This window comes from Podarcis pityusensis, assembly GCF_964106645.2.
Source record: "Podarcis pityusensis genome assembly, chromosome: 7".
NCBI classification, from domain to species: Eukaryota; Metazoa; Chordata; class Lepidosauria; order Squamata; family Lacertidae; genus Podarcis; species Podarcis pityusensis.
In genome coordinates, this window is record NC_138031.1 from 66,218,516 (window position 1) to 66,240,988 (window position 22,473).

General features: G+C 44.9%; 1 long non-coding RNA gene across 1 annotated transcript; it reads left to right on the forward strand.

Moving 5' to 3' along the window:
* Positions 1-4,289: 4,289 nt before the first annotated feature.
* On the forward strand, positions 4,290-6,854 carry LOC308482180. The gene is made up of 2 exons (XR_013989121.1): positions 4,290-4,809; positions 5,056-6,854. It is a non-coding gene; the product is annotated as an uncharacterized lncRNA (long non-coding RNA).
* The last annotated feature ends 15,619 nt before the right edge of the window (positions 6,855-22,473 follow it).

The following is a 22,473-nucleotide window of genomic DNA, read 5'->3' on the forward strand; positions in this document are numbered from 1 at the left end:
AAACCAAGAGGTTTGATCACTCAGCCTCTTATTTAAAACCTTTTAAATTGAGGCAGAAAAGATGCCTGCTGAAAATCAGATAGAAATGGGGCCAGTTGGAAAACAAGTGAGGTCCCAGCCAAAGAAGAATGGCAACTTAACTTGAGTTAAGTATGTGCAGCTTGCAGACTTAACATATAGAATAAGAGAACAAGAAGAACATACATTTAGAGAAGATTGGAAAATGTTTATTGAATATATGGGGAATAATTGTGTACAGCTGAAAACGCTGGCAGCATTAAGATAAATTCAACAGTGTAAATAATTTTTGATGGATGTAATAATGGAATACTGAATGGTATAGTTTTTGTAAAATATGCAAGGATTCATGATATGTAAAATGAACCATGGAAAGAGAAGGGAAGTCACTGATATCTTAAGGATGTAAAAATGAGTACTTTAAAGTGTAAAACAACAAAAAAATTATATATATATGAAATGGGGCCAGTTTACGCTTCCCTGGAAGAGAATTGCATAGACAACTACAACTGTTCCGAGTTAGTAGATAGGGCTCCTTCCATTATCACACTCTTCTAATAATGTGCTTTATTTTCTTCCAGGCCTGCTTGCAGCACAGTAGTCTCCTGAGATGTAGATAGATCATGTTTAATAACTAAATGATATGCTGTTATGTGCTGCAACACAAAAGTCATGCAATGTACCTTGCAATGGAGAACACTGTACCAGGCCAGTGGCTGGGGTTGATGAGAGTTGGAATCGGCAGCAACATGTAGTACTACAGATTCCTTGTCCATGCTTTACTTTCTAGTTTTGCATTTTAAAATCTGCCTCTATTCAGCCCAGGATGGCTTTCTATGTGCATAACACAGGAGATGCACTAACTCCCCGTACTAACTCCTTGGTTGCTGAACTTGGTTGCTGAACTTGTGGCTTTCGGGAGCCAAAACGTCCGAGTACCAAAGCGTTTGACAGCCAAGGGATGACTGTACTGTGTAATATAGATCACACAGGTTTTTAAATGTATGGTAAAGGTAAAGGGACCCCTGACCATTAGGTCCAGTCGTGACCAACACTGGGGTTGCAGCACTCATCTCGCTTTATTGGCCGAGGGAGCCGGCGTACAGCTTCCGGGTCATGTGGCCAGCATGACTAAGCCGCTTCTGGCGAACCAGAGCAGCGCACGGAAATGCCGTTTACCTTCCGGCCAGAGCGGTACCTATTTATCTACTTGCACTTTGATGTGCTTTCGAACTGCTAGGTTGGCAGGAGCAGGGACCGAGCAACGGGAGCTTACCCTGTCACGGGGATTCGAACTGCCGACCTTCTGATCGGCAAGTCCTAGGCTCTGTGGTTTAACCCACAGCGCCACCTGCATCCCAAATGTGCAGTAATTTGAGGCAAATAGGTGGCTTTTTAATTTGCATGGAGGGCAAATATGTAGTAAGGCTATGGTATGGAAAATCCCCCCACCAAAAAACCCCCTCACCAATAAGATTTTTTTCCCATAATACAGTAAGATTAAATTGCGATCTAAATAAAAACAAAAAGAGAAAGTGAAGTCCTTTCGCAAAGGTAATTCTTAACCCTTTTAATGCACAAAAAAGTGGTGGGCCCTGCCAGCTCTTACCTGAAAGCTTTCCTTTCTTCTCCCCGTCTCTCACCCTGGGAGATCTTCCCTGCCTCTCACTCAGGATCCTTCATCACCCATCCATCACCTTCATGTGTGGGTATAATCTTGGATCTCAATACAGTGGTACCTCGGGTTACAGACGCTTCAGGTTACAGACTCTGCTAACCCAGAAATAGTACCTTGGGTTAAGAACTTTGCTTCAGGATAAGAACAGAAATCGTGCAGCGGCAGTAAGAGGCCCCATTAGCTAAAGTGGTACCTCAGGTTAAGAACAGTTTCAGGCTAAGAACAGACCTCTGGAATGAATTAAGTTCTTAACCTGAGGTACCATTACAGGTCCAGAGCAGAGGACACCAAAGAAAAGAAAAAGGGGGGAAGAAAGAGAAGAAAGGGTGGGGGGAGAAGGAAATAAAATAAAACTAAAAGGGGCTTTTCCGTCTGTAGAAAATCCAATCCAAGGTTCATGTCTTCTGCTTCATTTGCATAAATACATGAAAACACAAAGCTCCTTTGGATTATTTCATGGATCTGTTGTTTGTTTTGTGGTTTTTAGTGTTTGTTTCATTTTAATGTTTATAATGTTTGAATGATGCCTATACTCGAGGCAGCAATGCTTCTTCTTCTTTTTGAATATCTTTTTATTGGGTTTTATAAACTGCAGGAGGCAGTGGAAGACAGGAGTGCCTGGCGTGCTCTGGTCCATGAGGTCACGAAGAGTCGGACACAACTAAACGACTAAACAACAACAAATAAACAAGGTTCATAGGAATAATAAATGATACAAATATATAGACCAAGTCTTCTCATGTTATTTTTATATCACAAAAAATAGCATAATAAATTTGCAGTAATATCTACAACATATGGTTCATTGTTAGTGGTCAATGTATATATTCTTGGTTCATGAATTGGTTTAAACAAAAACAAAGGGGAAACAGGATAGAACAGTTAACGTACAACATTCAAGATCACATAGCTGAATGCCTAATCAGGCACCCTTGTGATTGCATTTCGATTAATAGTCATTTTTCCTCTTATGTTACAATGCTTACTAGTTAGTGAAGCATGAATGGAGACAAAAAATACTTCTCACACAGAACTGGAAGTATGTTTATTATCGTTTGGCACAGGAGACTTAAGGTATTCATTTGATATGCCACAAAGTGAACATGAACTAGTAGCAGATAAGCTCAGACTAACTCTGTAATAGATTAGTCAAGCAGAATTACCCACTGTGTGCCACAGAACCAAATCCCCACTGCTTTCCTTCACTGCAACAGAATAACTGATTTTCCAGCACTAGATCAGTCTTGAAGTCAAGGAAATGGGTTCACAGATTTAAAAATGGGAATTGTTTGCATGGTAGTCACTGCATGAAACCAGGCCTCTGATTCTATCCCCTTTCAGTCATTCCCAGTGTACGAAGACAGAGCAGATGGGAAGGAATAATGAAGCCAATGGAAACAACAACAATAACAAAAGGATAATATTTTTTATCTGTGATATTAATACTCAGCTGTTACTTATAGGAGTGCAGCTTCCAATGGTCAGGGCCTTGTAGAACATCACAAGGATGGACATATTTAGAAACACAAAAGGGATGCTGACTTTTTGCTTGTCAAATTATCCATCTAAATGTTGTCTGAGTGGCAGCAGCCGAAACAGCCGATTCCAATCGTTTAGTCACGCTTTGCTACGGGCAAGGGAAATGGTGTCCAATCATGAGCAGAGTTGGCTACACATGCTGAGACCTGCCAGATAGATTTATTCCTGTTGCTGGGTACCATGCCAGGTGGATGGAGACATCTTCCAAGACAAGTTACATCAATGCATAGTAGTCGAGAAGCCAGGCCTGAGACCTGGAACAGGGCCAGCTCTCCCATTAGGCAGAGGGAGGCAGCCTCCTCAGGCAGCTGATACGGGAAGTTTTTTTTAAAAAAGCGAATTATTATTCAATTTATTAGTGTTATGTTTCAATTCCCAGGGAGAGAAATTTGTGGGGTATTTTGTACCTGAAGGAGTGTCTCCACCCCCATCGTTCTGCCCGGACACTGAGGTCCAGTGCTGAGGGCCTTCTGGCGGTTCCCTCGCTACGAAAAGCCAAGTTACAGGGAACCAGGCAGAGGGCCTTCTCGGTAGTGGCACCCGCCCTGTGGAACGCCCTCCCACCAGATGTCAAAGAGAAAAACAACTACCAGGCTTTTAGAAGACATTGGAAGGCAGCCCTGTTTAGGGAAGCTTTTAATGTTTAATAGGTTATTGTATTTTAATATTCTGTTGGAAGTTGCCCAGAGTGGCTGGGAAAACCTAGCCAGATGGGTGGGGTATAAATAATAAATTATTATTATTATTATTATTATAATTATTATTATTATTATTTATTATCAGGTGCCAAAAAAAACTTGGCATCAGGAAAAGGGGCACCATATGCTGTTCCACCTCAGGCAGTAAATGCTGTGGTCTGGTGTTGCTCTCTTGCTAGAGGTACCACATTTATACAGCCATTACCCTTCATAGGCCACAGAATATAACAGATATCGCTGCTTACTCTTTCATTTGAATACAATCAGAGGCTGGAGAGGAGAGGGACCAAGAGTCAGAGATGAGTTGGAAGGCAAGGGACCTTCAGTCCTCACAACTGCCTCGTTGGGGTAAGTTCTCCCGGGAAGCGTTGCTGTGCTCACGAGGCCTGGCCTCCTGAGCTGATTCTGTTAGCTTGAATAAAGAGTTTACTGATGCCGTGTCCTTGCACACCTCCCTCCAGCAACTCCTGCAGCCAAGCTGGTGCAATAACGCAGTGCTCTGCTTTGCTTTGGGCCATATCAGCAAGTTGACAGGAGTTCGAGTCCTCTGTAGGGCTACAGGTGCTACACTCCTAAGCTACGTTATAATTCTTTTAAGAAGGTGCTAAAGTGACCTACCCCAGCTGGGTTTCTGCGGCTTCTCTGTTATTCTTTTTTTGAAAATTGCAAAGTCAGAATAAGTGAGCCTCCTAAAAGAATGGAAGAAGTAATGTCTGGAAAAAGAATGGTTTGATCACTCAGTTGTCTGGAGATGTTAGTGAGCTGGAAGTCTCCTCGGATAATTTGTATGGGAACAGTCAACTTCAAGTGAGTATGAGCTGTGCTCAGCCTCTTCACTAAGAGCGGGCAGTTGTATGGGCAGTGCAACCACAGCATGTATGTATGTATACAGTGGTACCTCGGGTTAAGTACTTAATTCATTCCAGAGGTCCGTACTTAACCTGAAACTGTTCTTAACCTGAAGCACCACTTTAGCTAATGGGGCCTCCTGCTGCTGCTGCGCCGCCGGAGCACGATTTCTGTTCTCATCCTGAAGCAAAGTTCTTAACCTGAAGCACTATTTCTGGGTTAGCAGAGTCTATAACCTGAAGCGTATGTAACCTGAAGCGTATGTAACCCGAGGTACCACTGTACAGGGAAAGGCCTTGAGATCTTTGCAAATATGTGTGTGTGTGTGGAGTTTTCTTGGCAGGGATACTGGAGTGGCTTGCCGGCGTGCTCTGGTCCATGGGGTCACGAAGAATCGGACATGACTAAACGACTAAACAACAACAACAACATCGTGTGTGTGTGTGTGTGTGTGTGTGTGTGTGTATAAAATGCCTCAACTCTTGGCAGGCATGTAGACCATATATTTGTCTAGTGCCGCCTGGTGGCTATATGAAAGAAATTCATTTGAAAGTGTTCCTTTTAAAAATAATAATCAGCGACTTGACAGTGTTGATATATTAACACATAAACTGCTAAAGAATAAAACAACTGTTTCAATGGGTCACTTTAAAAGTCTCGTGCACATAACAAATATTAATTAAGATCAAAGATCTCTATAAATAAATGTCCACATTTTTCTTTGTCTCTGTGAATTGAAGGGAGACCATGGCTGCGTACACACTATATATATTGAAAGCACATTTGAAACAACTTTCTTTCCCTCAGTAAATTCTGGGCACTGCAGTTTGCCCCTCAAGACTTAATGATTCCAAAGTGATATTTTGATCTGCCATCTTGATTCAAAATGAAGCCTGGTGTCCAAATGGTGACAATGTCTGCTGCTTCACTTTGAGAACCCCGGTGCCAGGTTTGGTGATGATATCTCAAGTGGTGGCTGAACTTATGACAAAAAAAGAAGTGAACTCACACCAAAGTCATGTTTCAGCCTGCCATTTTGATTCAAAATGGCAACCATCTTCCAAACATCAATGAAGAGTGCTACCCCTACCTCAGAAACCCTTGTGCCAAGTTTGGTGGCATTATCTCAGGAGGTATCTGAACATCTAAGGAACAAATAAATGTACTTGCAGACAGACAAACAAACCACTTTCTAGAATCCTGGAAACTGTAGTGTGTTAAGGGTGCAAGGAATTAACGCTCTGTGAGAGATAAACTACAGTTGTCATGATTATTTTTTAGGAAGCCACATGCTTTAAACGTATAGTGTGGGTGTGAGCAGACTCATTTACACAAGAATCATAAAACAGAATCATAAAACAGATTATATCTCTTAATGGAAGAACTGTGGATGCTTAAAAGAAAATGGGTGCCTTTTCTTTTAAAGGACACACAAAGCACCAGTAATCACAGGTTCTTCCCACACAACACATCAGCAAGTCACAATATTTGTGGGCACACACAACTGATTACCTAGCTATTCTTACTATTTTTCCTCAGAATTTTTCTTTCTCTTGCTGAGTTAGCAAGAGAGTTGAGTAACAGAGGAAAAGGAAGCAAGAAGATGGGTGTATGTGGCTTTTCGTCTTCCATTCTGAGGTCAATCGCAAGAGGAACTTGGTGGCAAAAATTAGGGTTGGGAAATCATGAGCAAAAGTGTGGAGAGAAATGCGCGCGCGCGCACACACACACACACACACACACACACAAAGACAATGTAAACATGTTCTTCCAAACCAGGGGGGCAAATTCCATGTGGGACAGGATTATTTCAGTCTTGTAGTAAATAGCCATTCAGCTGGTCATTCACGGTGTGTAGAAAAAGCCACACCAGGCAGGGAATCATCTGTAAAGTGGAGAAGGTGAGACATAAATTGTTGCTTCCTTGCATTCCTTGCCACAGTTTTTCAGCCCAGCCTACCTCACAGGGTGGTTGTGAGGGCAAAATGGAAAACACTGAACCATGTGCACTCCATTGACTTCCTTGGAGGAAAAGTGGGAGATACATGTAATAAATAAATCCTCCCCTCAAAGACTGTGCTCGGAGTTGATTTGTGCTTTTGATTCTCTCTGTATGTCTTTGTGCATTGAGCTCTGGTTGGTAGATTTTATTTTATTTTATTTTATTTATATACTTCCCTATACCCAGAGGTCTCAGGGTGGTTCACAGAATAAAATCAAAATATAAAACCACAAAATACATAATAAAAAAAAAAACCAAAAAAACCCCCCACAACAAACCAGTAGCTCTCCGCCACAAAAAAACCACACATTTTAAAAGGGCACAGGATGTCAAACAGATCAAGCAAAGGCCTAGTTAAAAAGGAACATTTTTGCCTGGCGCCTAAAGGTGTATAATGAAAGCCCTAGGCGAACTTCCCTGGGGAGAGCATTCCACAGACAGGAGCCACTGCAGAGAAGGCCCTGTTCTTGTGTTGCCACCCTCCGCACCTCTTGAGGAGACACACATGAAGGAGGGCCTCAGAAGATGATCTCAGGGTCCGGGTAAGTTCATATGGAAAGAGGTGTTCCTTGAAGTATTGCGGTCCTGAGCCCTTTAAGGCTTTATAGATCAAAATCAGCACTTTGAATTGGGCCTGGAAACTACAGTGGTACCTCAGGTTAAGAACTTAATTCGTTCTGAAGGTCCGTTCTTAATCTGAAGCACCACTTTAGCTAATGGGGCCTCCTGCTGCCGCTGCGCCACCGGAGCACGATTTCTGTTCTCATCCTGAAGCAAAGTTCTTAACCCGAGGTAATATTTCTGGGTTAGCAGAGTCTGTAACCTGAAGCGTGTGTAACCCGAGGTACCACTGTAATTGGTAACCAGTGCAGTCAGACGAGGATTGGTGTAATATGCTCAAAGTGTCTTGCTCCAGTGAGCAACCCGGCCGCTGAATTCTGCACTAGCTGAAGTTTCTGAACCATCTTCAGAGGCAGCCCTACGTATAACGCATTGCAGTAGTCTAAACTTGAAGTTACCAGAGCATAGACAACAGTAGTTAGGCTATCCCTGTCCCAATAGGGGCCTAGCTGGGCTATTAGCTGAAGCTGATAGAAGGCACTTGGGGCCAGTGAGGCCACCTGAGCCTCGAGCAACAGCAAAGGATCCAGGAGTACCGCCAGGCTACGAACCTGCTTCTTCAGAGGAAGTGTGACCCCATCAAGAGCGACATACTAAAGATGCAATGGATGTAGCAAAGTATCTTTCTTGCTGCCTTCACTGCCACTAGGTAGGCTCAATAATGAGCCTTTACCAGTGTTTGGTTGCATTAATTTGGATCTTTCATCCACTTGCATTCAAGCCGTCTCCCAGCTTGTTTCCTCGCCCTAAGTTCTGGAGTATACCAGGGGGCCAAACTGGCTCCACAAAGTGGGCTCGCACTCAGGGGCGATCGTGTCAATAGCTTGAGCCATTTGGGTGTTCCAGAGGTCGGCCAGGGCTTTGACTGGGGCGCCAGTCATATCAGTCAGAAAACTCCCATAGCTGTTTGGAATCCCACTGGATCCATCAGCCTCCGAAGGTGGACCTTCCTACTAGGTCCCCCACCTCTGCAGAGAGGAAAAGGTACTGGCTGCCTAAATCTCAACAGCAAGTGATCTGATCATGACAAGGGACTGATGTCAATGTTCCCACCTTCAGATCACCCTCTTCCTGTCCAGTCGAGAAAACAAAGTCCAGAGTGTGTTCTGCCATGTGTGTTGGGCCGGTGACATGTTGGGACAGCCACATTGTTGTCCTGGGAGCCATGAAGTCCTTGTTGGGATGCATCCAGGGATCGGGGGCAATTTGCAGGCCCCCAGTTGGCTCCAGCCCACCAGCCAGCTGCCGGGCGAACTCCGGTCTCCCTTGGAACAGCAACAATCAGCGACTCATCGCTTCAGAAGCCCTCAGAAACTTGAGCACGCTCTGATCAGCAGAGTGAATAACTCTTCACAACGGAAGTGGCGGACAGAGGCATATGTAAGCATATTTACAGCATTTTATTCAGCAGCAGGACAAAGGAAAAACATGTCTGCTTCCCTTCGTGTCCAAGCAAACAGCAGCATAGGCAAAAGCTATATACAATGGAAGTTCCCAGCAGACTGTGCTGGAAGTAAACAGACATGTGACATACAACAACTCCACATGCCTGTTCTAAAGGTGGAATGGAACTATATCCTAACAGTCCTGAGCCGCCCCAGAGCCAGCTGCTTCAGCATGGATGTTGGAGTCTCCCAGAACCAGCAGTCTGGGAGTCCTCAACACTTCCTCCGCGACCAGCTCAGGTGGCGAGATTGCTGGGCAGTGAGGCGGCCGGTAAACCAGCAGAATCCCTAATCTGTTCCGATTGCCCAGCGCCAGGAACACACACTCTAGATCCCCCCCCTGACTGGACAGAGAACCTGGAGACAGAGAGAGAATCTCTATGGACCACAGCAACTTCCCCTCCCTGACCCTCAAGTCTGGCCTGTACCCTGGTGGGCACAGCTGGGTGAGACCAACTCCACCCTGTTCACCCACCCAGGTTGCAGTGATACATGCCAGATCAACCTCCTCATCCATAATCAGATCATAGATGAGGGAGATTTTATTCTGGGCTAACCTGGCATTCAATAGCAACAGTTGCAGATCTGAGAGCTGGCTGATATGAGAACCACAATTCCCCAGTGAAATATACTCGGAGTCGAGCGTGGATTTCATGCTCTTTATTCAGCTCATAGTGGTGAGAAGGAATGGAAGTTCCCCCAGAATGTCTGCTTTATATACATTATTTACACAATGGGCCCCACGTGATTGGCTAATTCTGGGATTCACCTGTAGGCCAATCAGGTTGCGGATTCACTTCCACCTGGAGCTGGATTGGGTGGCTCCTGTGGACCAATCAGACTGCTGCATTCTGGACCCTATTGTTCTAGGACCAATCAGACTGCTGCATTCTGAATCCTATTGTTCTAGGACCAATCAGACTACTGCCTTTTGCATCCTATTCAACTCAGTACATAACACCCAGGTTGGAGGAGGGGCTGGCACACGGCACTGTCACTAACTACCTGTGCCGTGTGTGCCCCTTATGTGTCCTGCCCCTCCTCCCACACCATACCTCTGTTAGAATTCCTGCTCCATGATTGCAGTCATGGGATTGTTGTCTTTCACATGACGGTGTATATTTTGACTCCATAGAGTGGGAAGTGACGGGGACAGGATGTTTGTGTTACTGTGTTCTGTGAAATGGGACTATTGTCCTTTGTCCTTTTTCTCTTTGCTGTCTGATGCTAGAGAGAGAGGGAGCCATGTTGCAGTGCTCTGTGTGTATTTATATGTAAATAAAGTAGATCAGCCAAAATGCTGAGTTGCTGAGGTTCTGTCATGCATGATGCGTAAACTCTGCGGTTCCCTAAGTGTGCCGGTGTCGGTTGGCATCAGTCGCTGTGATGTTCGGGCTGAAGAAAGCTTATGAAGTTCCCAAACTATCGACCAGGAGGGAGAGAACATGCCAGACGGGCATGTGTCTCTGCCAGGGTCCTACTCAAGTGTAGGCTGAACTCCTGACAGCCTCCCCCTACTCATAACCACTGTAACTGGGCCTGCCTCTGCTCTACCCCGCTCCTCTACTCCCAGGCACATCCCACCAAGTGCCCTTACAACCCAGTTAAAAACAGTTAAAACACTTTTTTAAAAAACAATTTAAAAGGATATAAAAAGCAATTTAAAAGCAGAGAAGAAGCCCTCTCTGAGCAGCAGCAACAGTCCTTATAAAAGCTGTCAGGCCCTGCTTGAGTCAGGTGGAGAGAGGCAGGAGGCTCTCAGCAGGGTTCTGGTCAAAATCAAAGTAGATGTGATGAGCCTAAGGTGTCTTTAGTCTCCAGCCGTGCCCCCTCTCAAGGTGGCTTGCAGCTGGAGACGGAAGAGAAAGAGCTGTTGCTAAAAGAATAATGGGTTGCCATTCCCCCCCCCCTGGACCTTTCCCTACAAAAGGTCACCGAAACAGTGGAAAGAACATCTATTAAAAGCCACCTGGGAAGAAAAAGTGGTTGCTATTGACTCAGTTTATTATTGCATATGATCGTTGCTGGGACAGAACCTTATTGCACCTGTTGAGATTTGAATAGTTTTTTTTTTAAGAATGGGGAATCCCTTTCCCCTCTTGGTGCTCTAGATCGCTGCTGTGTTCACTCGGTGCTGAAGCGCTGTGTACATTGATGCAACGGCGTCTAACTTCTCTGCAAACCAGCCAGCACAAATACCCCATAAATAGCTGCTGTGTAGCTTTCCTGCAAACTTTGCGCAAAGCAATCGGGATGGATGATCCGTCAACAGGTCATTTGCACTCAATGTTTGATGTCATTATCCCGTCAGCCAATGAGACGTGCTTTTTAAATAGACACTCTAACGGCTGATTGATTCATTTTTTCTTTAGTTAATGATTTGAATAACTGGCGACAGTATACTAAATTTTGAGGTTTAAGAGCAATTCCCATTAGATCACTCAGAGCCTTGCATGACTATACTTTATTGCAGGTCATAGGAGCCAACTCCTAGGGGCTGTGGGGTCTTCAGCCTCCCCAATAAAATATTTGAGGGGGCTGCCTCCCCCCAAGTTGATGGGCATTGCCATTCAAATGCTGTCTGCTCACTGCATCATGCGATTGAGTGTGCAGGGCAAGGTTTACTTGGGCCCTCCAATATTTTATTCAAGTTGGCACCCCTGTCTCTGGTTGTCTCTCACGAAAGGTAAAGGTAAAGGAACCCCGGCCATTAGGTCCAGTCGGGACCGACTCTGGGGTTGCGGTGCTCATCTCGCTTTATTGGCCAAGGGAGCCGGCGTACAGCTTCCGGGTCATGTGGCCAGCATGATTAAGCCACTTCTGGTGAACCAGAGCAGCGCACGGAAACGCCGTTTACCTTCCCTCCAGAGCGGTACCCATTTATCTACTTGCACTTTGAAGTACTTTCGAACTGCTAAGTTGGCAGGAGCAGGGACTGAGCAACGGGGACTCACCCCATCACGGGGATTCGAACTGCCAACCTTCTGATCAATAAGTCCTAGGCTCTGTGATTTAACCCACAGCGCCACTCACGTCCCTCTCACGACATGTAGCTTGGTGTTTTTTTTAAAACAAGCAAGCAAACAAACAAAACAGCCCTGAATCTCTGGTTTATATTCAGGCACCACTTTACTACTAAAACGTGGGCCACCAGGGGTAGCTATGCAGCCAAGCAACAGGCATTTATGAAAGAAGAAAGAAGAAAGAAGAAAGAAGAAGAAAACAGTTTGCGTGTGTACCTTTCTGTTTACCTTGTAGAGAGGAATTATGTGCCCTTTCCCTATGCATGTGGGTAGCAAAGAAAAAAGGAAGGGATTCTTTATCAGTTCAACATATCTTCAATTTATATATTTTAAAAACATTCTCTGTTGCAGTTCAGGCATATCTAACGTTACAAATTTAAACTGCTCTGTCACGACTTTCCCCCAAGGGAAAAGAGCTTGGTGAGTAGGCAGGAGATTTAGGGTCCCCTTGGGGCCGGAGAGGTGGCCCCCGACTTGGAGCTGCTCAAATGTTTATGAGAGCAATCCTGTGCACCAGTAAAGCAAGCTGGTGCTAAGAAGTTAAACTGGTGTAAGGTTGTAGCAGATCCAAACTTCATTCGGCAGTGGGCTAGCGCTGGCTGAGCTGGCCTAGGCTTGGCAGAGGTCCAACAAGGCTTTTAAGCAATGCTACAGAACCCTTTTTGCTGGCTTAACTAACGCTGGGTTGCCAGGTCATGTGACCTAGCTGAAGGGGCTTAGGATCCCCTTCACACACCCTTTTCAGGGCTTACACCAGCCTAAGCACCACCAGGATAGGTGAGATACATATCTCCAGCTAAACTGAGGATAAAGGAGTTATGCTGGTTTAGCCAGGCTGTGTTAGGAATCTCCCAGCTCAGCTGGAGACCTGCTGGATCCTAACCTACTCATCCTGGCAGATCTCACTATGGAATTGCTCCCCAGATCACAATCTATTGGGTGCTTCCAGTTTTGCAGCAGGTTCTCCCTTGCACTGGTTTTGTTTTAGGACTTTTCTGACTGGGATTTTCTGCTGTTCTGATTCATTTTGACTTTGTTTGAATGTGTGTGTTTCAAAATGTACCTTATGGTTTATGTAAACCTCCCAGAGAACTTTGCTGCATGGGCACTACAGTCATACCTCAGGTTACAAACACTTCAGGTTGCACATTTTTGGGTTGCGCACGCCGCCGAACCCAGAAGTACCAGAACAGGTTACTTCCGGGTTTTGGCACTCGTGCATACACAGAAGCACCAAATCGTGACCCACGTGTGCGCAGATACGGCTCTGCGGGTTGTGAACGTGCCTCCCGCATGGATCACATTTGTAACCCATTTACACTGTATATGGATGTATCCATATTAATTATGATAATGATTGCAAAGTCCCAAGAGTGGATTATCAGTCCATTTTTTTCACAGGGAACTCTGGGAACTGTAACTGTGTGAGGGGAATAGGGGTCTTTTAACAACTGTCAGCTCCCTTAACAAACTACAGCTCCCAGAATTCTTTGAGGGAAGCCGTGACTATTCAAAGTGGTACCATAGTGCTTTAAACGCATGGCGCAAATGTGACCAGGTTTCATACCCCTGCTGTGCTCTTGGGGCAGTCCCCACCTCTCAGCTTAACCACCTGCCAGCTAACATCTCTCAAAAGAGTTTTTGTGAGGAGAAAGTACAGAGAAAGAGAAGCACATATGGTATCTTGAATTCCTTGAGGAAAGGCAGGTTGTTGTCATTGTTAGTAGTAGATGTGTGTGTGTATGTATATGTATATGTATATGTCTCATGGGGAATGAAAAAGGAGAGGCATGGGTTTGCCTAAAGTTTCAATATGCTCAGTTATAGATGGCTTCTGTATAGATGCAATTCTAAATTTAAATCTGAATACAGTGCATCTCATCAGAATGGGGAAATGACCGCTGAGAAGAGTGTTGGACTTTGGGCTTTCATCGGCTCCCAGTGCGAAATCACAATTCGGTGCGCCTGCCTCTCACCCATTGTTGTGGGGCCCACCCTGTAGCATCTCCTCACAGTAGCATAGTTAGCCAGGGGTGGGAGCAGTCCGCACTGGGGGGGGGAGGGGTCTGTAGTGCGTCATCATGGTGGCTGCTGTTTGCTTCCTAAACAAAGCCCAACAATTTTAATCCACCCCAGGCACTGGCATGGGTTGCTGTTGTTGTTGTTGTTTAGTCGTTTAGTCGTGTCCGACTCTTCGTGACCCCATGGACCAGAGCATGCCAGGCACTCCTGTCTTCCACTGCCTCCCGCAGTTTGGTCAAACTCATGCTGGTAGCTTCAAGAACACTGTCCAACCATCTCGTCCTCTGTCGTCCCCTTCTCCTTGTGCCCTCCATCTTTCCCAACATCAGGGTCTTTTCCAGGGAGTCTTCTCTTCTCATCAGGTGGCCAAAGTATTGGAGCCTCAGCTTCAGGTTCTGTCCTTCCAGTGAGCACTCAGGGCTGATTTCCTTCAGAATGGATAGGTTTGATCTTCTTGCAGTCCATGGGACTCTCAAGAGTCTCCTTCAGCACCATAATTTAAAAGCATCAATTCTTCGGTGATCAGCCTTCTTTATGGTCCAGCTCTCACTTCCATACATCACTACTGGGAAAACCATAGCTTTAACTATACAGACCTTTGTTGGCAAGGTGATGTCTCTGCTTTTTAAGATGCTGTCAGTGCTCCCTAAATCTGCCTCTGGAGGAGTGCAGAGAGAAGAAATGTCATGGTACATCTGTAGCAGCAGAACTGGACGCCTTCATCTGCCCCACCTGCAATAAAACATGTCTCTCTTCTATCGGTCTCTACAGCCACAGCGGGTGCTCTCCAACAGTTTGACTTTACCCCCAAAGGTACACACTTCCAGCTCTGAGGGCCTTCTGGCGGTTCCTTCGCTGCGAGAAGCCAAGTTACAGGGAACCAGGCAGAGGGCCTTCTCTGTAGTGGCACCCACCCTGTGGAATGCCCTCCCATCAGATGTCAAAGAGAAAAATAACTACCAAACTTTTAGAAGACATCTGAAGGCAGCCCTGTTTAGGGAAGCTTTTAATTTTTAACAGGTTATTGTATTTTAGTGTTTTGTTGGAAGCCGCCCAGAGTGGCTGGGGAAACCCAGCCAGATGGGCAGGGTATAAATAATAAATTATTATTATTATTATTATTATTATTATTACTGGCTCCCAAAATGGATGGATGTCAGCAACAATGGAGAAGACCATCGGGGTAGAGGACCAAACTCACGCAGGGTTTCCTCTTCCAACGCTTGGAGCTTCCTGGCCTATATCCTCTCCTCCCCCTCTTGTTTTCACTGCCTGCTCATGGCCATTTTCGCATCACCTCAAAAAGAGGACAGAATTGCATAAAATTCACGTGGGCCCATTTTTCTCTATAGATTCAAATGTAGACATTTGACCTGTGTGCCAATGCTCATTCTGGAGCCCGTTGGGACTGGTTGGGCGAAAGGCAAGGAGCCCAACAGTAGGTGGAGCCAGAGCCAATCGCAGGCAAGGGCGACTAACTCTGGTTTTGTCCCGCCCCTCTCCTCCCTGCTGACTTCTCCAAGATCTACAAAGAGGAGGAAGCTGCCCACCAGTGCCATGCTTGTGGGGAAAAAGGCAAGCAGGGCAGACTGAGGTTGGTGGAGCATTGTCCCAGTCGCTGTATTGGCTCGGCTGCCACTGTGTACATGAAATGAAGGTGAAATAATTCTGGGAATCTCCTGCAGACCAATCAGGTTGTGGATTCACTTCCAGCTGGAGCTGGATTGGGTGGCTCCTGCGGACCAATCAGACTGCTGCATTGTTCTAGGACTAATCAGACTGCTGCATTCTGGACCCTATTTTTCTAGGACCAATCAGACTGCTGCATTCTGAATCCTATTGTTCTAGGACCAAGCCGACTGCTGCTTTTTGGATCCTCTTCAACTCAGTACATAACAGAAGGTGATGAGAATTAAGATGTTCAGATGCTTGGACAAGTGATAGGATTGGCAGTGCCACTGCTAAAGATGCTCTTGCTTGCCTGCCCCCGCACAGTTTGCTCTAGAGCTGACTCGAATTTCACCTTTGCCTGCCCTACAACTTTCTTGTTGTGAGGATAAAAAAGAGAAGATCTGAAAAATGCACATTTCACCCTCATCTCTCTCTTTTGCTGGATCCATAACCCATGAAATAAGTAGGCTTCAGTGAGTGAGTGAGTGAGAGAGAGAGAGAGAGAGAGAGAGAGAAGGGGCAGATTTATTTTTTATTGTTATTACAACGCAGGTGGTACTTTCATTCTTCACCGTTTAGTTTCAATGTGCCTGAGATCTCCTTTCTTCTCAGAGAGGTTTCCCTGCTGAGTACAATATGAGTGATATCAACAGTACTTTGTGCACAAGGCAGTGTTTTCCGAACTCCAGATAACCGTTTTCTGAATTTAAAATTATAATACGTCCATGATACAGGTGCTCTGGAAGCACTGGTTTTCAGAGTGTGGAAGTGTAAACAAGTAGCACAGCCTAAAGAAAATAAAGAGCAAATCCAGCATCTCAAATTGTGATTTGAGTAAATATGCAACAGCAACAATAATGGCTAAAGTCCTTAGTGAAAATGTTGTTTTTTCAGTAAAGATGGCTTTCTCACTACAGGAGTAATATTGTTCTTTCGAGTCCTTCACTTTCCACATGGTTATAAACCAAACTCATTCTGCATAAGAAGATGTTACATTTAATATTATGCTGCAAGGCTTTGTGATCTAGCATATTCCTGAGCAGTTAAAAATTATATATATATACAGTGGTACCGCGGGTTACATACGCTGCAGGTTACAGACTCTGCTAACCCAGAAATATTACCTCGGGTTAAGAACTTTGCTTCAGGATGAGAACAGAAATCGTGCTCCGGCGGCACAGCAGCAGCGGGAGGCCCCATTAGCTGAAGTGGTGCTTCAGGTTAAGAACAGTTTCAGGTTAAGAATGGACCTTTGGAACAAATTAAGTACTTAACCTGAGGTACCACTGTATATATATTTACACTGTTGCCGGGAAAGTTCAGCAAAGCTCTGTCATGGGAAAGAAGGGGAACCCCCATTGCTAGCAGCTCCTCAAAATGCTTGCTATATATCTTTTTAAAAGATGTCCTTCAGTAATGTTTCCACATTCTTGTCACTGTCCCCAGGCTCTGCCTTCAGTCAGTCATGCAGAACCTTGGGTTGAGGTGAACAACAGAATGTCACATGACAAGCATGGGGTGAAGTTAACAGGAGATGGGGTGAATCACTACACATCTGTGAAAGGAGGAGAATATGGAGAATAGAAAGCGCAAGAGGGGAGGAGAAAAGAGAACTGGGGGAGGAAATTTTATGTGCTAGACACTCGTGGGATGAGGAAAAAATATCATGCTTTACACGACGCTGATTGCAGAAACAGGAAAGAAGAAAGTTATATGTGCACCATACCCTGCCTCCAACATTTCTCCAATGAAAATAGGGGTGTCCCATCCCATAATAAGAATTATACTATCTGACTGGGTTGCCCCAGCCTCTCTGGGTGGCTTGCAACATATATAAAAACATAATAAAACATTAAACTTTTTTTAAAAAAACAGTATACATGGCTGCCTTCAGATGGCTCAAGGGTCAGATAACTCCATACTCTCCAACATCTCTTATGAAAATAGGGACATCCTAAGGAAAAGTGGGACATTCTGAGATCAAATCAGAAACCGGGACAGGTTCTGCAAATCCTTGGAAAATAGGGACATTTGGACGGTCTGGTGTGTCAAGGCTGGTTGGGGAAATGGGCCAATCAAGTGGGCCCCACTTGATTGGCTAATTCCGGGATTCTCCTGTAGGCCAATCAGGTTGCGGATTCACTTCCACCTGGAGTTGGATTGGGTGGCTCCTGCGGACCAATCAGACTGCTGCATTCTGAATCCTATTGTTCTAGGACCAATCAGACTGCTGCAATTTGGATCGTATTCAACTCAGTACATAACACAGGTTGTACTATTACTGTGGATTGGGAGGTCCTGTGTCACAAGATGGCGTCTCCGTGAGATCAGAAATGCACTAGAAAGTGTGGGATAGCACTTGCTTTCTTTACATTCCATTCCTCACTACTATGAGCTGAATAAAGAGCATGAAATCCACACTTGACTCCGAGTATATTTCATCCTGGATTGGACAGCATGTGACTGAATCCCGTTTGAAAACAGCAACACCCAGAGTAGTTTTTCTGAGGGAATGTTTTGTCTTTCCAGAGAGGATGTGTCAGGGGTTGAATCTGGGACCTTGCGAATGCAAACTTTGTGCTCTACCACAATCGGCTCCAAGTCTGAGAGCTAAGCTTATCCTAACAGGAAGCGGTCAATTTGAGATGGCGTGCGAGTTTCTGGAGTTTCAAAATGGCCGGGGCCTCAGTCATGGAGGCATGCTGACTGACAGACTCGCAAACTTAGCAGGAGATTATAGTTTACTCTGGCAACTTGAATCAGTATATACCTTTGAGAAGCTGGGACCTTGAGACCCTCCTCCTCTTTGGCTTCAGTGCTCCTTCCACCTTGTGGGTCTCAGTAGCCAAACTCGTATCGTGTATGTGACCCCTCTTTCCAGGCCCTTGGTTTGTAGGGTTTGCTGCCTGGTCACGGGCAGTATGACCGTTACTTTGGGGCTTTCCCCCACTCAGCAACTTCCTTCAGGCTTTTCTTTTCATTTTGAACCATCTTTCTCATGCTTTCTCTCTCAACTGGTGCCCCCCCTCCTGTTAGCATAATTCTACCCCTCCTTTCTTTTTCTTTTTTTCTCTTAAATAATCTTTATTAATTTAAATCACACACTTATGCAAAGAATTTACAATCTCATACTACAAAAAGAAAATTAAAGAAAAAAGTATTAAGAAAGAAAGAAAAAAATACAGAAAAAAGAAAGAAGAAAAAGCAAATTTACGTACATGAAAAAACTTTAATCTTCCTAATTAATGCTTAATTAAACACTTAAATAAAAAAGACTTCTGACAAAATGAGTCTTCCAATCACTCTCATTGTACTGTTTATACTGTCGTTTTTTCGCACAGTTTTTTTATCCTTTAATATTGTTCCCATCTACTCCACAAATGGTATTTGTTGTGTTTACAAGTGTCTCTCAAGTTCTGCTAATATGGTGTGGTTGGTACAATATGATCTTATATGATCCTTAAATATTCTCCATTCTCCAAATATTTTCTGGTTCAATACTCCTCTAACTCTTCCCGTCTCTTCTACCCCTCCTTTGTCTTGGAACACTAAACCTTTACTTCACGTGGGTATGCTAGTTAGAAGTCAAACACTTACTTATTTTTAAAAACGAACCAGGTGAAAACGAACATACAGTAGTAGTGTGTGTACCTGTCTGTATAGGAGAATCGGTAGCTTCCAGTGGGCTATGGGGATAGCTTTTCCCCCTCTCTGTCCATATCTGCAGCGAGTGATGATTCATATAAGCCCTGAACCAAGTCTATGCCATCTCAGGAAGACAGGAATTGCCAACGTGGCAATGCTGTGTACAACTCCCATCAGCCCCAGCCAGCTCAGCTGATGGAAGCTGTAGTCCAATGATATCTGTGTATCCACATCAGACTGACAAAAAGCTGCAGGAATGTGTCTTAGTATTTTGGTCCACACGAAACCTGGAAATTCAGTATCAGGGTCATGGGCGTAGCCAGGATTTATTTTAGGGAGGGGGGCAGGGTTTTTTTGTCAGGGAGGAAGAATCGAGTTATCTGTGATGCACTTGGTCAGTCAGTTAAGTATTTTTATTTATTTACTTGATTTGGGGGGGCAGCTGTTCCCCCTGCAACCCCCCTGGCTACACCCATGATCAGAGTTGGTTCAATCCAAATTACTGTCCAAGCCACACACAAAGAAACCCTAGCATTGTATCCTGTAATGTAGCATTACTGCACAGTTTATTACCAGATTTCACATATTAGGCTGTATCCTATAAGTGAAATCAACAGTCATGATTTTTCTACCAAGGATTACAGTGCCAATTATCAGCAACAAATGGATGTTATCTGTGAAATGTGGTATGTGACTCTAATACTGCTTTGCCACGAATCATAGAATCTTTGAGCTGGACGGGACCATAGAGTCATCTAGTCCAGCCCCCCTGGAATGCAGGAACCTCGGCTAAAGCATCCATGACAGATGACCATCCAACCTCTGCTTAAAAACTTCCAAAGAAGGAGAGTCCACAACCTCTCGTGAGAGTTGGTTCCACTTCCAAACAGCTCTTACTCTCAGAAAGTCTCCCCCCCCCCCGAATGTTTAGTCAGAACCTCCTTTCTTGTAACTTGAAGTCTTTGGTTCGAGTCCTACCCTCCAGAGCAGGAGAAAACAAGCATGAGATAAACATAGTATCTCAAGATAGCCTTAGTTCCAATTTAAAGTTAAAGGTAAAGGGACCCCTGACCATTAGGTCCAATCATGGCTGACTCTGTGGTTGCGGTGCTCATCTCACTTTATTGGCCGAGGGAGCCGGCATACAGCTTCCGGGTTATGTGGCCAGCATGACTAAGCCGCTTCTGGCGAACCAGAGCAACGCACGGAAACGCCGTTTACCTTCCTGCTGGAGCGGTACCTATTTATCTACTTGCACTTTGACATGCTTTCAAACTGCTAGGTGGGCAGGAGCAGGGACCGGGCAACGGGAGCTCACCCCAATCTGGATTGGGACCCTAGAGGGATGGTAAGGGAGTTTAGCCCACTGCTGTAGTCCTAGTTTAGCTCAGCCCCATCCACACAACTTGCATGAAGGAAAAGCTACCATTGAAGTGAGGTACATTTGCACTTGGCGTGAGAGAAAACCTCTCCCATCGAGAAAGAGCCAGGAAGGGAGACTCCAGTGTGTCAAACTCCTTTTACTTCACAAATTCTTCAAGTGGTTTTTCTCTCAGAGCACAAAATCTTTATAACAACTAATGACCTAGTATAAAAGGATGGCTTGAAAGAGTTTCATTCTTCCTCCACACAGTGTTCACTTCAGCCTCTCTTGGGAGTTCTTAAGACAAATGCTGCTCGCATGTGCTTCTGAGTGAGTGGGGAACTCCCCTCTCAGGGGAAATTCAGGTGTAGTCACAAAAGGGGGGGGGGGAGTCCCCAATGATGAGACCACAGTGCACAAGACCTCTCCTCTGCAAAAATGGCCATGTGGCTACAAAAACTTTTGCAGTAACCCTATTTGTTCTACAGTGGGTATAATTTGAGAGGAGAGCAAGAATTGTCAACAGTGCTCTTCGGAAGCACAGCTATTTATTAATTCCAGACACCAGTCCCAGATTTACAGAATCTGTCCCACTTTTTGGTTTGATCCTAGAATGCCCTGCTTTTCCTTAGGATGTCCCTATTTTCATTGAAGAAATGTCAGAGGGTATGGAAGGAGGTCCCTATTTTAATCAGAGTAATGTTGGAGGGTATGGAGTTATCCAACCCCTGAACCATCTGAGAGCAGCCCTGAATGGGGAAGTTGTTGTTTTAAAAAAGTGTAATGTTTAATTGATTGCTTTCGAATTATGGAGGAGATTCTTGAGAGTCCCATGGACTGCAAAAAGATCAAACCTATCCATCCTTAAGGAAATCAGCCCTGAGTGCTCACTGGAAGGACAGATCCTGAAGCTGAGGCTCCAGTACTTTGGCCACCTCATGAGAAGAGAAGACTCCCTGGAAAAGCCCCTGATGTTGGGAAAGATTGAGGGCACTAGGAGAAGGGGACGACAGAGGACGAGATGGTTGGACAGTGTTCTCGAAGCTACCAGCATGAGTTTGACCAAACTGCGGGAGGCAGTGGAAGACAGGAGTGCCTGGCATGCTCTGGTCCATGGGGTCATGAAGAGTTGGACGAGACTAAATGACTAAATAACAACAACGTTTAATTATGTTTTTTTAAATGTTGGAAGCCACCCAGAGTGGCAGGGGCAACCCGGTTAGATGGGTGGGGTATAAATAATAAAAATATTATTATGGAATAGGACTTCCCTATTTTCGTCAGAGAAGTGTTGGAGGGTATGTAATACCCCACTATGCTCCTTGAGCATTTATGCACAACTTTTATATAAATACATAAATGAAAGTAACAATGCAGCAGAAATGAAAGCTACAAAGCTCTTGACTCCTGTACATATTGTTATAGACCCAGGGTGGGGGCAAAACCCTAGAAATGAATAAATGGTAGGATTTTGATTATTTGGGATGTGAAGAGAGAAATACAAGCTTCAGAGGAATTCCTGGGCTACCCTAGGCAAAGCAACCTGGCAAAGGTAGACACAATACAGGGCCATTGAGGGCCACTGGCAATGCAAGAGAACTGTCCTCCTCACCTTGCCTTGAGGTGTGAACAGAGACTGAGAGTTTGCAAGGTTGCCAGGGTAACTGTGGTTGAGGTGACAGGAAAAGAGTTTTGAGCAAGGGCTGCTGGGAAGAAGGAAAAGGAAGAGACATGGATCCATCTTGGGCAGGCTGGCTGCAGGCTGGCTGGGAGAAATGCCTTAGACTCCAGGGCTGCACTGCTGTGGGGTATAAACCCCTCTCGAAATGACCATGCTGTAAGATCTGGACTCCCTCCTTGCAGACTGAAGGTGTAAATAGGTGAATAAGCCATATTTCT